The sequence below is a fragment of the Suncus etruscus genome, chromosome 5 (genome assembly GCF_024139225.1).
Source record: "Suncus etruscus isolate mSunEtr1 chromosome 5, mSunEtr1.pri.cur, whole genome shotgun sequence".
NCBI lineage: Eukaryota > Metazoa > Chordata > Mammalia > Eulipotyphla > Soricidae > Suncus > Suncus etruscus.
The window spans coordinates 102,070,957-102,085,757 of record NC_064852.1 but is presented as its reverse complement, the minus strand read 5'-3'; the positions used below and the strand labels follow the sequence as shown (position 1 = coordinate 102,085,757).

Below are 14,801 nucleotides of genomic sequence, written 5' to 3'. Positions count from 1 at the left end.
GCGTGATCCACTTCTTTGAAGAATGTCATGGGTATCTTTAGAGGGATCGCATTAAATCTGTACAATGTTTTGGGGAGTATTGCCATTTTAATGGTGTTAATCCTGCCAATCCATGAGCAGGGTATGTGCTTCCATTTCCGAATGTCCTCTCTTATTTCTTGGAGCAGAGTTTTATAGTTTTCTTTGTGTAGGTCCTTCACATTTTTAGTCAAGTTGATTCCAAGATATTTGAGTTTGTGTGGCACTATTGTGAATGGGGTCGTTTTACTAATGTCCATTTCATCCTTATTACTATTGGTGTATAGAAAGGCCATTAATTTTTGTGTGTTAATTTTGTAGCCTGCCACCTTGCTATATGAGTCTATTGTTTCTAGAAACTTTTCTGTAGAGACTTTAGGGTTTTCTAAATAGAGTATCATGTCATCTGCAAACAATGAGAGCTTGACTTCTTCCTTTCCTATCTGCATTCCCTTGATATCTTTTTCTTGCCTAATTGCTATAGCGAGTATTTCCAGTGCTATGTTGAATAGGAGTGGTGAGAGAGGACAGCCTTGTCTTCTGCCAGAATTTAGAGGAAAGGCTTTCAGTTTTTCTCCATTGAGGATAATATTTGCCTCTGGCTTGTGGTAGATGGCCTTAACTATATTGAGAAAGGTTCCTTCCATTCCTATCTTGCTGAGAGTTTTGATCAAGAATGGGTGTTGGACCTTGTCAAATGCTTTCTCTGCGTCTATTGATATGATTATGTGATTTTTATTTTTCTTGTTGTTGATGTTGTCTATTATGTTGATAGATTTACGGATGTTAAACCATCCTTGTATTCCTGGGATGAAACCTACTTGATCATAGTGGATTATCTTCTTAATGAGGCATTGAATCCTATTTGCCAGGATTTTGTTGAGGATCTTTGCATCTGTATTCATCAGCTATATTAGTCTGTAATTTTCTTTTTTGGTAGCATCTCTGTCTGGTTTAGGTATCAAGGTGATGTTGGCTTCATAAAACCTATTTGAAAGTTTTCCTGTTTTTTCGATTTCATGAAAGTGTCTTGCCAGGATTGGTAGTAGTTCCTCTTGAAAGGTTTGAAAGAATTCATTAGTAAATCCATCTGGGCCTGGGCTTTTGTTTTTTTGGCAGACATTTGATCACTGTCTTAATTTCCTCAATAGTAATGGATATGTTTAGATATGCTACATCCTCTTCCTTCAACCATGGAACATTATAAGAGTCCAAGAATTTATCCATTTCTTCCAGGTTTTCATTTTTAGTGGCATAGAGTTTCTCAAAGTAGTTTCTGATTACCCTTTGAATCTCTACCATATCAGTAATGATCTCTCCTTTTTCGTTCCTAATACGAGTTATCAAGTTTCTCTCTCTTTCTTTGTTAGTTTTGCCAGTGGTCTATCAATCTTGTTTATTTTTTCGAATAACCAACTTCTGCTTTCGTTGATCTTTCGGATTGTTTTTCAGGTTTCCACTTCATTGATTTCTGCTCTCAGCTTTGTTATTTCCTCCTGCCTCCCTATTTTTGGGTCCTTTTATTTAGCACTTTCTAATTCGATGAGCTGCGTCATTAAGCTATTCAGGTATGCCCCTTCTTTCCTGATGTGTGCTTGCAAAGCTATAAATTGTCCTCTCAGTACTGCTTTTGCTGTGTCCCATATGTTCTGATAGTTTGTGTCTCCATTGTCATTTTTTTTCAGGAAGGTTTTGATTTCCTCTTTGACTTCATCTTGGACCCACTGGTTATTCAGTATGAGGCTGTTTAACTTCCAGGTGTTAAAGATTTTCTTCTGTGTCCCTTTGTAGTTCACATATAATTTCAGAGCTTTGTGGTCAGCAAAGGCAGCCTGCAAAATTTCTATCCTCTTGATATTATGGAGGTATGTTTTATATGTTAGCATGTAGTCTATCCTGGAGAAAGTCCCATGTACATTAGAGAAAAATGTGTATCCAGGCTTCTGGGGGTGGAGTGTCCTGTATATATCTACTAGGCCTCTTTCTTCCATTTCTCTGTTCAGGTCAAGTATATTCTTGTTGGGTTTCAGTCTGGTTGACCTGTCTAGTGTTGACAATGCCGTGTTGAGCTCTCCCCCAATTATTGTGTTGTTATTGATATTATTTTTTAGATTTGTCAACAGTTGTATTAAATATTTTGCTGGCCCCTAATTCGGTGCATATATGTTTAGGAGAGTGATTTCTTCCTGCTGTATGTATCCATTGATTAATACAAAATGTCCATTTTTGTCCCTTACAACTTTCCTAAGTATAAAGTTTGCATCATCTGATATTAGTATGGCCACTCCAGCTTTTTTATGGGTGTTGTTTGCTTGGATGATTTTCTACCAGCCTTTTATTTTGAGTCTATGTTTGTCCTGACTATTCAGGTGCATTTCTTGTAGGCAGCAGAATGTTGGATTGAGTTTTTTGATTCATTTAGCCACTCTGTGTTTTAACTGGTGCATTTAGTCCATTTGACATTGAGAGAAAGAATTGTCCTGGGAGTTAGTGCCATCTTTATATCAAAGTTTGGTGTGAATGTTGGTAAGCCTTGTCTTAAAATATGCCGTTCAGTTTTTCTTTTAAGAATGGTTTTGAGTCTGTAAAGTTTCTGAGCTGTTGTTTGTCTGTGAAACTATGTATTGTTCCTTCAAACCTGAAAGTGAGTTTTGCTGGGTGCAGTATTCTAGGTGAATCATTTATTTCATTGAGTTTTGTCACTATGTCCCACTACTGCCTTCTGGCCTTGAGTGTTTCTGGTGACAGGTCTGCAGTAAATCTCAAGGATGTTCCCTTGAATGTAATTTCTCTTTTCGATCTTGCTGCTTTCAGAATTCTGTCTCTATCTATGGGATTCGTCATTGTGACTAGGATGTGTCTTGGGGTGTTTTTTTCTGGGGTCTCTTTTAGTTGGCACTCTTTGGGCATGCAGGATTTGATCGCATGTATTCATTAGCTCTGGTAGTTTCTCTTTAATGATGTTCTTGACTGTTGATTCTTCCTGGAGATTTTCTTCCTGGGTCTCTGGGACTCCAATGATTCTGAAGTTGTTTCTGTTGAGTTTATCATAGACTTCTATTTTCATCTGTTCCCATTCTTTTAGTAATTTTTCCATTGTTTGATCATTTGCTTTAAGGCTTTTTTCCGATTTCTTCTGCTATATGGAATTGTTATGCATCTCATCTTCCAGTGTACTAATTCTATCCTCAGCTGCTGTTAACCCATGGGGAAGCTCAACCATGTTTTTCTTCTATTTATCTACTGAGTTTTTCAGACCTGTTATTTGATCTGAAATTTCAGTTTGAAGTTTTCTCATTTCTATCTTCATATTCTCTTGATTCTTATTAGTGTTCTCTTCTATACTTTGTGTTCTTTGAATATCTTCTATATTGCAACTCTAAACTCCTTATCTTAGAGACTGACTAGTTGGTTGGTCATGCTCAAGTCATCAGAGTTGCCATCCTCATTCTCTATGTCTGGCGCTGGCCTGCGTTCGTTTCCCCATTTTCACACTTGTATTGTGGGTTTTTTTTTTACATGTTGTGGTTGTATTCATTGGCTAAATTATGTGCACCCTCGGAAGGGGAGCAGAGCGGCCATGCTCCTCTGGCTCCTCCCTTTCTGGGTGTGTCGAGTCACCTCCACAGAGGGCTCACGGGAAGGCAGGCCGTCCACTGATGAGCCACACACAGGATGAAATCAGGCCAAAAATCTAGGACAGCACAGAACAGAGGCAGATAGGGGTGCTGGCATCTGAGATCCAGCAGAATTCAGTGGCTCTTCCCTTTCTGGGCGTGTGGACTCACCTCCACGAAAGGCTCACGGGAAGGCAGGCTGTCTGCAGATGAGCCGCACCCAGGGTGAAATCAGGCCAAAAATGCAGGACAGAAGAAAGGCAGATAGGGGTGCTGGCATCTGAGATCCAGCCGAGTTCAGTGGCTTCTCCCTTTCTAGGCGTGTCGACTCACCTCCATGGAAGGCTCAAGGGAAGGCAGATAGGGGTGCTGGCATCTGAGATCCAGCAGAGTTCCAATAGGCCAAATTCTGACTGGGACAAAATGCCATCCAGGCTTATCAAATTCTAGGACAGAAAACTTGTAAAGAAAGTCAATGGAAGTTCATCTTCCCAAACATTTAGAAAAAGGCAGTTTATAATAACAGTGAATAGAGCAAAGGGCAATAAATAGAGAATCCTGGGACACTGAACTTTGCCTTTACGCTTAAGTCTTAATGCTTACATCTTAAAAATGAACATGTATGGATATGTGCATATAACATTATACATGCATTTACTGACATAACAATGGTTTACAAGACTATTTTACTGTTACAGCTTTGTACCTCTTCAAATGTATGTTACCACACTACACCAAACTACTCAAGTACCAATACATCTTCACCACAGTACAATTCCACATCCTTTCTGCATCATTCCATAATTTAGTTAGTAATCAGTACTGTCTAGCATGCCTTTGATATCTACATCTCTCCACCTCTATGTTAGGGATCAAACCCAAGGGTTTCCACATGCCAGGTTTGCCCCACCAGTGAGTTAATCTGGCACTTATCTTTCATTTGTTTTGCTTAGCAATGATTGCTATAGTTCCCTTCATGTTGTCGGTTCTATCTATATTGTCACAGAAGGTAACAATCCTAAAACAGTTCGTTTTAGTTTCAGGTCTGCACCAAGTGTTGTTCGTTGGTTACTGCTAGCTCGATACTCAGGAGTTTCTCTTGGAATGGGGACCATATAAAATGACAGGGATTGAATCTGGTTTAGCCATGTGAAAAGCAAGCACCCTGCCCATTGTACTATCTCTGGCCTAAAAAGGTTAACGGTTCTATGTGGTTGTCTTCCATATCGTATTTGTGTGTGTGTGTGTGTGTGTGTGTGCTCGTGTGTATATTTATATAAATTTTCTTCATACACTCATCTATTGTTGGACATGGGCTGCTCCATATGTTGTTTTTGTAAATGGTGTTACAATAAGCAAATATATTTTTAAACTAGTGTTTTGAGTTAGATATGGAACTACTAGATTAAATGGTAGATTTTTTTTTAATATTTTGAGAAACCTTGGACATCAGAGATAGTACACTTTGCATGTTGCTGACCCAGGTTCAATGTCCAGCACCCCATATCCCTGAGTATTACCAGGAGTGATCCCCTAGAAAATAGCCAAGAGTACTGAGCACTTTGTGTGGCCTCAAAACTTGTATTTTGAGAGAAATCATACTAATTTACATAAAAAATAATCTGCATGCTCATCTAAAAATACAATTGATTGTTGACACTTGTAATACTTCTGGACATTGTGATATATTGTGAGGTGATATCTCATTGTCACTATGACATATTTTCCTAAGTGATGATCATTTTTTTCATGTCATTTTTGGCCAAGTGTCACTTTAGCTCTTCCCATTTTTTGATGGGATCGATTTTGTGTTCAGTTTTGAATTTTTATATATCTTATATTCAAGGTATATACCACAAATAATAGACCTTTGTCAGATATATGGTACATGGTATTTTTTTTCTTGCATTCTATAGGATATCTTCTCATTCTATGGTATTTTCTTTAGTTTTGTAGAGCTTTAGTTTGATGTAAGCTCACTTTGTTATTTTTGCTCTTGTTTTAGGCTGTTGGAGACAAATTCCTAAATATAACAGAGATGTCGATACTGCAGAAAGTTTTGCTTGTTTTCTTCAATATATTTTGGATTTGGGCCTAATAGACAAGCCCTTATTCTATTTCTAGTAAACTTTCATGTATGATGTGCTGTAGTGATCTACTTTCATTCCTCTCACTTTGTTATTTTTGCTCTTATTTTAGGCTGTTGGAGGCAAATTCCTAAATATAACAGAGACGTCGATATCACAGAAAGTTTTGCTTGTTTTCTTTAATATATTTTGGATTCAGGCCTAATTGACAATCCCTTATTCTATTTCTAATAAACTTTCATGTATGATGTGCTGTAGTGATCTACTTTCTTTCCTCTGCATGTTGGCTATCCTCTTCCCAGCATCATTTAGAGACTTCCATTTCTTTATTTTGTTATGAAATAACTGTTCACATGTGCAAAGATTAAATTCTGGTTCCTTAATTTTATTCTAGGTACTGTTTGTTTTTATTCTAATACCACATACTTTTTTAAAAATTCTGTAGGGGGACCAGAGATAACATGGAGGTAAGGTGTTTGCCTTGCATGCAGAACAGTGGTTTGAATCCTGACATCCCATATGGTCCCCCGAGCCTGCCAGGAGTGATTTCTGAGCAAAGCTCAGTTTGTCTGTAGCTTTGTATTACAGTTTGAGATTGAAAGCTGATACCACCATTATTTTTATCTTGAGATTGCTTTGAGTCTTTAGAAGTCATAAACAGATTTCAAGAATGTTAATTCTATATTCTGAACAAATGCCATTGGGATATCGCCAGCAATTATGTTAAATCTGTATGGTCTAGGAAGAAATGTCCTTACTTTGTAAATTAAATTTCTTAACTCCTTTTGTTTCTGTGCCACACTCATAATACTTGGGTGCTACTCTGGTTTCTAGTCAGGCATCAGTTCTGGCAGCACTCAAAAGGGACAATATGGGATGCTGGCGATTGAATCTGGGCCAACCAGGTTCAAGGTAAGCACTTTACAGCTGTTTTATTCCTCTTACCCTGACTTTTTCACTTTTTAATCACAGAATATATTTCCATCTTCTTGTGCATTCTAATGGTGATTTTGATATAGTCTTTCCTTCCTTTATTAGGGTTATTCCTAGTCACTTAGTTATTTCTGTCCTGATTTTAAAATAAATAATTTATAATGTCAAATTAACATAAACCATATATGTTATATATTGTTTACATAGTTTTCTAGTTTGTTATTCACATGTAAAATGTAGCAGATTTTTATGATTTGGTTTTGTAGTCCCCCATTTTCCTGTATGAGTTTTGATTTGAAGAGAGGCATCAAATGAGAATCTCTTAATCGAAGATTCATGGTATGGTAAGTCAATTAAGAGAACATCTCATGAAAACAGAACTATAAGCAAAGCATTGAGGAAATATTAACAATTATTAAATTAGGGGCGAAGTGGTGCGTGTTGGCCAGGCTGTGCACCTGCTCTGGTCGCCTTGGGGCCTGTCCCAGTCAGCCTGGCCCCGCCATGGCCCGGCTGCAGAGGACTCCTCTGCAGTCCCGACAGCATTGACGACGTACGTGAACCAGATCCCAGGTCTGGACGTGCTGCTTGGCTATAATGGATGCACACGGGGACCTTTTGCCCCTCACCAATGAGGACAACCTGCACTGGGCCCTGGCCAGTGGGCCCTCACTGCTGCGCATACTGGTGCAGAAGTGGGCAGAAGCTAATGCCAGTGGCCTAGCCTTCACCTCCAATTCTCTACAGCGGAGTAAAAAAGGGCTCTTAATCCGGCCTGTAGCTTCTCTTCGCACCAGGCCCCCCCTGCTCATCAGTTTGCCCCAGGACTTCTGCCAGGTTTCTTCCGTGATAGACGTGGACCTAATGCCTGAAACCCACAGCTGGGTTCGACTACACAAGCATGGACCTGACCGTCCCCTGGGCTTCTTCATCCATAATGGCATGAGTGTGCGTATGGTGCCCCATGGCCTGGAGTGGGTTTCAGCATCATTTCTCGTCTGGTCTGAGGGGGCTGGGCCGAGAGTACCGGGCTGCTGGTGGTCAGTGATGAAATTCTCTAAGTCAATGGTATTGAGGTAGCTGGAAAAACCTTGGACCAAGTGACTGACATGATGGTAGCTAATAGCCACAAACTCATCGTCACAGGTAAGCCAGCCAAACAGTGCAATAGTGTGGTGCAGGGGGCGTCTGGAAGGCTTCCAGGGCCTCCCTCTGCAGGATCTGGCCCTATTGAGCCTGACAGTAATGAGGACAACAGTGACCTGGTCATTGAGAGCCGCCAGCCTTCCTGTTCCAATGGGCTGTCTTAGGGGCCTTCCTGCTGGGACCTGTGCTCAGGCCGCCTGCTTCCTGGTGCCCGCAGCTCTCTGACCTCCCTGGACGATCAGGAACAGGCCAGCTCTGGCTGGGCCAGTAGTATGCGAGATGGGAGCCGTTTCAGCCTGTGACAACAGAGTGGACACAGCCCCTGGTGCTCCAGGCTTCTGGGATATGGTAGGAACTTTCTCAGTGGGGTTTTTGCCTGCTTATGGGGCCTTCTCTATCTGGGGGACATTAAAGATTTTCTACAAAAAATTATGTAATTAGTCATAAAAGGCTAAATCATTTAAAACTGACAAAACTTTTCCAAATGCACTGAGATTATTTTAGAATTCTGACCAATCAAATAAGAGGATGGATGATTCTTGATCTAAAGCAGTAGACAGTTGTCATTTAAATTTGTACCATCACACATTACCTGTTATCTCTTTTAATATATTATTAAAACCATTTTCACAATTTACATTGTTCTAAAATAAAAAAAATAGAGCTGAAATAATTTGCTGAATTTGGAGCACAGAAATATATTTTCACCTGTAAAACTTTAATTTTTTATTGTGGTCGAAGTGAATTACAATTCTCTCACAGTAATATTTGAGGCACATAGTGACAATAAGTGAGGGGCATTCCCACCACCAGTGTTGTCCTCCCTCCACCCCTGTTCCCAGCTTGCACCCCACATCTCTCTCCTTTACCCCCATAAGGCTAGTACAACTGTACCCACCAAGTACAGCTTGTTGTAGATTGGGTATCGATTCTGTTTTCATTGACTTTAGATTTGGTATTCATGTCTGATCAGTTTTTATTTCTACCAAATGAAAATTCATTGTCTGGCCTTGGTACCATCTGGGGGAAGAAGGAAAAAAGAAAAAAGGAAAATAAAAGGCAAACAAAAAAAGAAAGAGAAAAACTAGAAGGAGTTCATCTAGGTGTTATCCATTTAGAAGAAGGAAGGGAAAAAAGAACAAGGTAATAAAACAAGACCAACCAGAAACAAAAAACAATAAGGGAGTATCAACAAGACTACAAGAAGAATAAACACAGAATAAGCCAACAACCAAAACTACCAACTATGGAAAAAGGAAAAAAAAAGAAAGAAAAAAGAGAGAAAAAAAAAAAAAACCATACCAGCAACTTCTTAAAAAAAAGGTTTGTATTTCTTCTTCTCCTTTTTTTATTTTGGATAGGCACAGTAAATATAGGGAAAATTACAGTTAAAATTCCCTTGGCCTATGAGATACAGGGTTTCTCTGACCTTAAAGCATACTACCATGGGAACAACTACCGGCTCCATGCTCACTCGCACACACCAAGGTCTTTTTATGGTGCCAAGAAATTTTCCAGTCAGATGTGGGTGATGATATCCTGCCTCTGTAGCTTGTTATTTGTGTAGGTCATAGAGTGAAAGCTAGGAGAGTTTTTCATTATGGTTCTAGGAGTTCTGTTCCATATTTGTTGTAATCAGTCTTCTGTAATTAGTGGTCTTGGGTTTTGTTCAGTACCTAGAACAGAGCCTAGGACAGTGGTTGGTAAGCCATGGCTCACGAGTCACATGCGGCTCCTTACACTTTTTAATGTGGCTCTTCTATGTACTGGACGGCTACTCCAGGAGTCAGGACTCTGCTCCTAGCCTCTATCAGTGCGTGCCCTGTGTGAGGCAGGCAGCCAGCTCCACACAGCTCCAGTCAGGTCATGTGGTATAGGGGGCACAACAAGGTACATTGGTTATCAAAAGGAAATATTTTGAAATGTTTTGCTTCCTTATTATCAAAAATCAAAGCATTTTTCTTCGAGAAGGGTGTTCACTATCCAGAATTAACAAACGATCAGTGAATTCAAAAACTGTATTTCATGGTGGATATTACTTCACATCTAAATCAGCTTAATCATAAACTACAGGGGAAAGGAAACACAATTTTTTCTATGTTAGAAGTTACTTCATTTGAAAACAAATGATCTGTTTTTGCTCAAGATTTTGACAGAAACTTTGATTCATTTTCCAAGCCTGCTGAAACATTGCCAAGAAAATAATTCTGATATTGACATTACCTATTTTAAAACAGCACTTTTAAATGTGAGGGAAACTTTTCTCAAGAGTTTCAGGATTTCAGAAACAGCAAAGCGACATTGGCCTTTGTTTAAAAAAACAACCTCTGGATGTCACTGTAATGGAATTATAATTTTCTCCCTTTAATATTGACATGGCAACTTTGAAATGCAATGGCTGGATTTAAAAAAAAACACAAAGAATTGTGGAGCTCGAAATTTGAACATTGGTATTTCTCCATTTTTTCTAAATTAGCAAAAATGTGAACTTAGTTCACAGCACAACTGGTCTGCTTTGAAAGACCTGGAGAAGGAAAATATGTTGATTTTTAACACCTAAAATAGTATTCCTGACTTATATAATCAACTAAAAAAGCTAGCATTTGCTGTTCTTTTCTTTTTCGGGTCTACATATTTATGCAAACAATCGTTTTCAAGCATGAATCTTTTCAAGAGTAAATCAAGAAATCGTTTCATCAATGAGAACCTGGAATCATGCCTAAAATTAAAAACAACATACAAACCTGACTTACTCAAACTATCCAAGGAAATGCAAGACCAAACTCACATTAGTGTTTGTGACTTTCAGTCATAGGCTGTAATTTTCTCTACATTGTAAGGCAAATTTTACAGAATTTAACGTTATTGATAAATAATATCATTCTAAAGTTTTTGTTTCATTAGTTTTATTATTTGTATCCTCCTGACCTATGTGAATTCTTGCATGCAGAATATTCTCAATAAAAACTTACTAAAACTAAAAACAGTGTACCATCCTATGTATTTTCGATTTTAAAAATGGGGCTCTCAAAATAAATTTCAATTGTGGTTTTGGCAAGATTGGCTCAGTTGAAAAAAAAAAAGGTTACCCATCACTGGCCTAGGGTAGTCTTTCAGCATAGTTCCAGAAGTTCTGCTCAATCGCAATTGTCAAAGTTAGACCTCTGAAATTAGAGAGCTTGTTTTTTTTTTTTTTTTTTTTTTTTTAGGCTGAGGCCTAAGCTAGGAACTCCCTCATTGGCCCCTTGATAGGTTCTGTCCAGCAGATATTTGTCAGTCTTCTATAGATAAGAATTTTGGTTTTTACTTAGGGCAAAGTATGACATGTCTCCTGGTTGCATAATACCATTAAGTGCTGAGATGGGGAAACCCTCTCTAAGTTCAAGTTGCTGCTATTTCCTCATGTCAGGATGTCATGTTAAAACTGGTGCAAGTTGGTGCTGGGATGGAATTCTGAGTTCCCCCTGGAGGAGTTTGGTTTCTGGTACTGTTGCTGGGACCACAGCTGGGATCTGGGTTCTGGGTTAGATGGTCGCTGTCCAATCATGTGAATTTAGAGTGCCTATGCAAAAGGATATGGTAGCATATTATATTGCTGGTGGATTTGGAGGTAAGAATGATTGTCTGCACAATCTCTGTGCTCTGGTTTTGGTCTGAACTTTTATCCCAGGCAACTTTTCTTGTAAATTTTCATACCAGGCAGAACCAAAAACAGGTGAATTGTAGAGAGAGAAAAGAAAATTATATTTAGATATATAATAGAAGAAAAAAATACATTTTAAAAAAGGCATAAACAAAAATGCTGTTTATGAGGCTGACTTTCTTTTGGGAATAAACAGACTAGGAGATATTATTATAGAGGTATTCAACACATAAAGGGAATATAGGCTTCCCCATTGAGTCTTTTTAAGATGTTCTTGTGGTGGATGAAGTCCTGGGCATTTTTCATCACACATTGTGTCATGCTGAGTTTGTGAAATTATTGTGCTCATGAAGGAAGTGTCCTTGGACTGGGTTCCTTCTGGGGCTGAGTCAGTGGCATGCAACAGTCCATGATTAGGATGATGAGGAGGGCCAGGAAGCATGAATCAGCAGGTGTGTTGGTTGTAATTTCTTGCCAAGGCATGTGAAGTGGGGCTGAGAGGGTGTCCTTTCGGTTTGGGAGCTTTGTCGTGGTTTGTTGGAGCAGGTTGTTCCGGGTACCTACTGGCTGATAACAGGACAAAGAGGGTTAAATAAGGAAGGATAATGGGTCAGGATTCAGAGATGAGAGGCTAGAAGGACTTCTGAAGGGGGGGGGGGGGGAGAAGAGTAATATATAAAAGGGGCTATATACAATTTGGACATGGCTTGTTTACAATTTAGATTTGGCAATCAGAGAGGAGTCCACTGTCTAAAAACTCATGCTCACATAAAGACAGACATTAGGTTGACCCTCATAGGCTGGGTCTGAGCTCTTAAGATATGATTGAGTTAGAAAAAGATAAATAATTGGTTAAGATATGGCTTAGGAGAGAAAGGAGGGGAAAACAAACGATAAGAGAAAGGAGAAAAGAATACAGCGTGATAGAGTGAATGGATGAAGGAGAGTAAAGGATGGTGGGGGAGAAGTAGAGGGAAGAAGAGAGAAAAATGAAACAGTAAAGAAAAAAAAAAGACGTAGTGATTTGCCAAAACATATTCGATGAATGGGACCTGTAGCATAGGTCTGTGGTGCGCCATTGACAGTTCCAGTGGTCTGAATGATCATATACTTTGGGACCTAACTGAAGACATAAACAAAAGGAAGTGGGCTAATTAGAGTATGGGCACTGTATATAGTATCCAGCATAATTGAGTGCCAAGGTTTAAAATTAGGGTGTCCACCCTTTGTTTCCAAGGTCCTCTGTGGACCTTGGAAACTGAAGTGTTATTTTATACTTGGTAAAATTAAGGCATTAAAGCATATTGTTAGTAGTCACTGCAGCAGGAGACCAGGAATCTGGTTCTCTGGAAAAATATATTAGGACATTATTATAGACCTTTGTGGTTTGAGATTGATTGCATACCTGTACACTCAAAAACTGTTGCCTCTGTCTTTGCTCGCTTCTTTAGGTTATAATGGGTATTCGTGTCTTTGTGGTGCCATCCTTCCCCTTTATTTGAACACATTACCACATTATATGGTGGCACCTACAATGTTTGGAGATGTTACCCTTTCGACCCTTGTATTTGTTCATGGATTATTATACGTTAATGTGGTATATGTTCTGAATACCTCCAAGAAGTACTATCATTCTGTATCTTTCTTCTTCTTTCTTCGTTTAACACAATATTTTGGAGATCCATCCATGTTGCTTCAAAATCTGATTGTATCATTTCTAACTGCTATGTAGTACTCCATTGTATATAAATACCACATTTTATGATCCATTCATTCATTCATTGTTGGGCATTGAGGTTGGTTCCAGTTCTTGGTTACTGTGCTGAGAGCTCTGATGAATAGTGGAGTGCATACATACTTTGGGATGAATATTCTTCCATCTTGGGGGTAGATACCCAAGAGTGCAACTGCTGGATCATATGGCAGCTCAATTCTGAAAAACTTTAATTTTTAAAAAGCATAACTGCTCTACGGAATCCTTTTGTTATGGAAGCTAGCTTTTGCTAGCTTGGGGGGTGCTGGGAGGCTTGGCAGACTCCTAGCCATCGCCCTCTTCTTCCCCTGGACTCCAGGACTCTCCTGGGTACCAGCCTAGGTGGCCAGAAAGGTGGGTACTGGGAGGACTCAAGGGGTCCCCAGGCTTTCCCTGCCCCTCACCCCGCACTGGGGAGGGGGGTATAGGAAGGAGGGTGGGGAGATGTCTAGCTTCCGGTTCTCACCGAATCCTTTGCTATTCTGTAGGCTAGCTCTTGTTTGGAGACTCCAGGCCACAGGCCTTCTCCCTAGCTTGGGGGGGGTGGGGTGGTGGTGGTTCTGGGAGTTGCTGTGCTGCGCTGAGGCAGTCACTGGCAACTTTTATTCTCACCGGTCTCTATATTAATAATATTCCCTTTGTTAAGGTGTGTTTTGCATATGCAGAATGTCCATCTTGTATTCTGCCCTTGCCCACTGCCCTACAAGCTCATTTCTAGTCCTACACTCCCTCACCCCCAGCCATCTTACCCCACATTTACCCCTTTTACCTTCAGTACTGCACAGGCCAAATCACAGACCAAAGTGGTACACAGGATTTAACACCCCCCCAACTATTTCAAAAGACATAAAAGGGACACATAAATGTCTTTTGAATATCTTACATGTATTTCCTTAACAGCTATAACTTTTACTAAATATTCTCTTATACTGTGACGATTTTCCCCACTTTTTGTCTGTTCTCTTTGTGATCTGTTCAATAAGTAATTCTGGTAGAAGAGTCCCTCAGCTTAAAGTTTATATTGGAACCAAGTCACAGGGATTGTTAGACTTGTTCTAGCGGCCCCCATATGCAACAATAATGCCATGTGGCATTGTTCTTTTGCATAGGCACATTAAACTGGGAAAATACTATACATACAAACAAGTTCTTATCTAATAGAAATAGGAACACACATATCTTGTAATGCCTTACCCCCTGAACATTATTATAATGACCTGGCTCAGGTCTCAGAAGAATGGGCATTCTCCATTCACCCCTGAACCAGGGATGCCACCTACGAAACAACCACGGTTGTCTATAACATCACCTGGAAGCAATCCTCTACCAGAGAAGACCCTACCACTGCTCTGATATTGACCTACTCAAAAGAGACTTCCCTTAACACCCATAAGACTAACAACAACAACCTGCTTTCAGGACAGGGCTCTCTTCATTGCCCTCTAATTGTAAGGTGTAACTAGAGGATGCTCCACATCATCCTGACTTCGATGTAGGATATGCACAAATTCCAGGATCTTTAGTTGCTGACACCAACAACAGTGACTGTGTGAAAAATAAAAGTGTATTGGTACTACATACAGATAATGACTTGGGTTGAAAAA

At 39.6% G+C, this 14,801-nt stretch overlaps 1 pseudogene; it reads left to right on the top strand.

The window, feature by feature from the left end:
* The first annotated feature begins 6,991 nt into the window (after positions 1 to 6,991).
* On the top strand, positions 6,992 to 8,230 carry LOC126008641 (partitioning defective 6 homolog alpha-like; annotated as a pseudogene).
* The last annotated feature ends 6,571 nt before the right edge of the window (positions 8,231 to 14,801 follow it).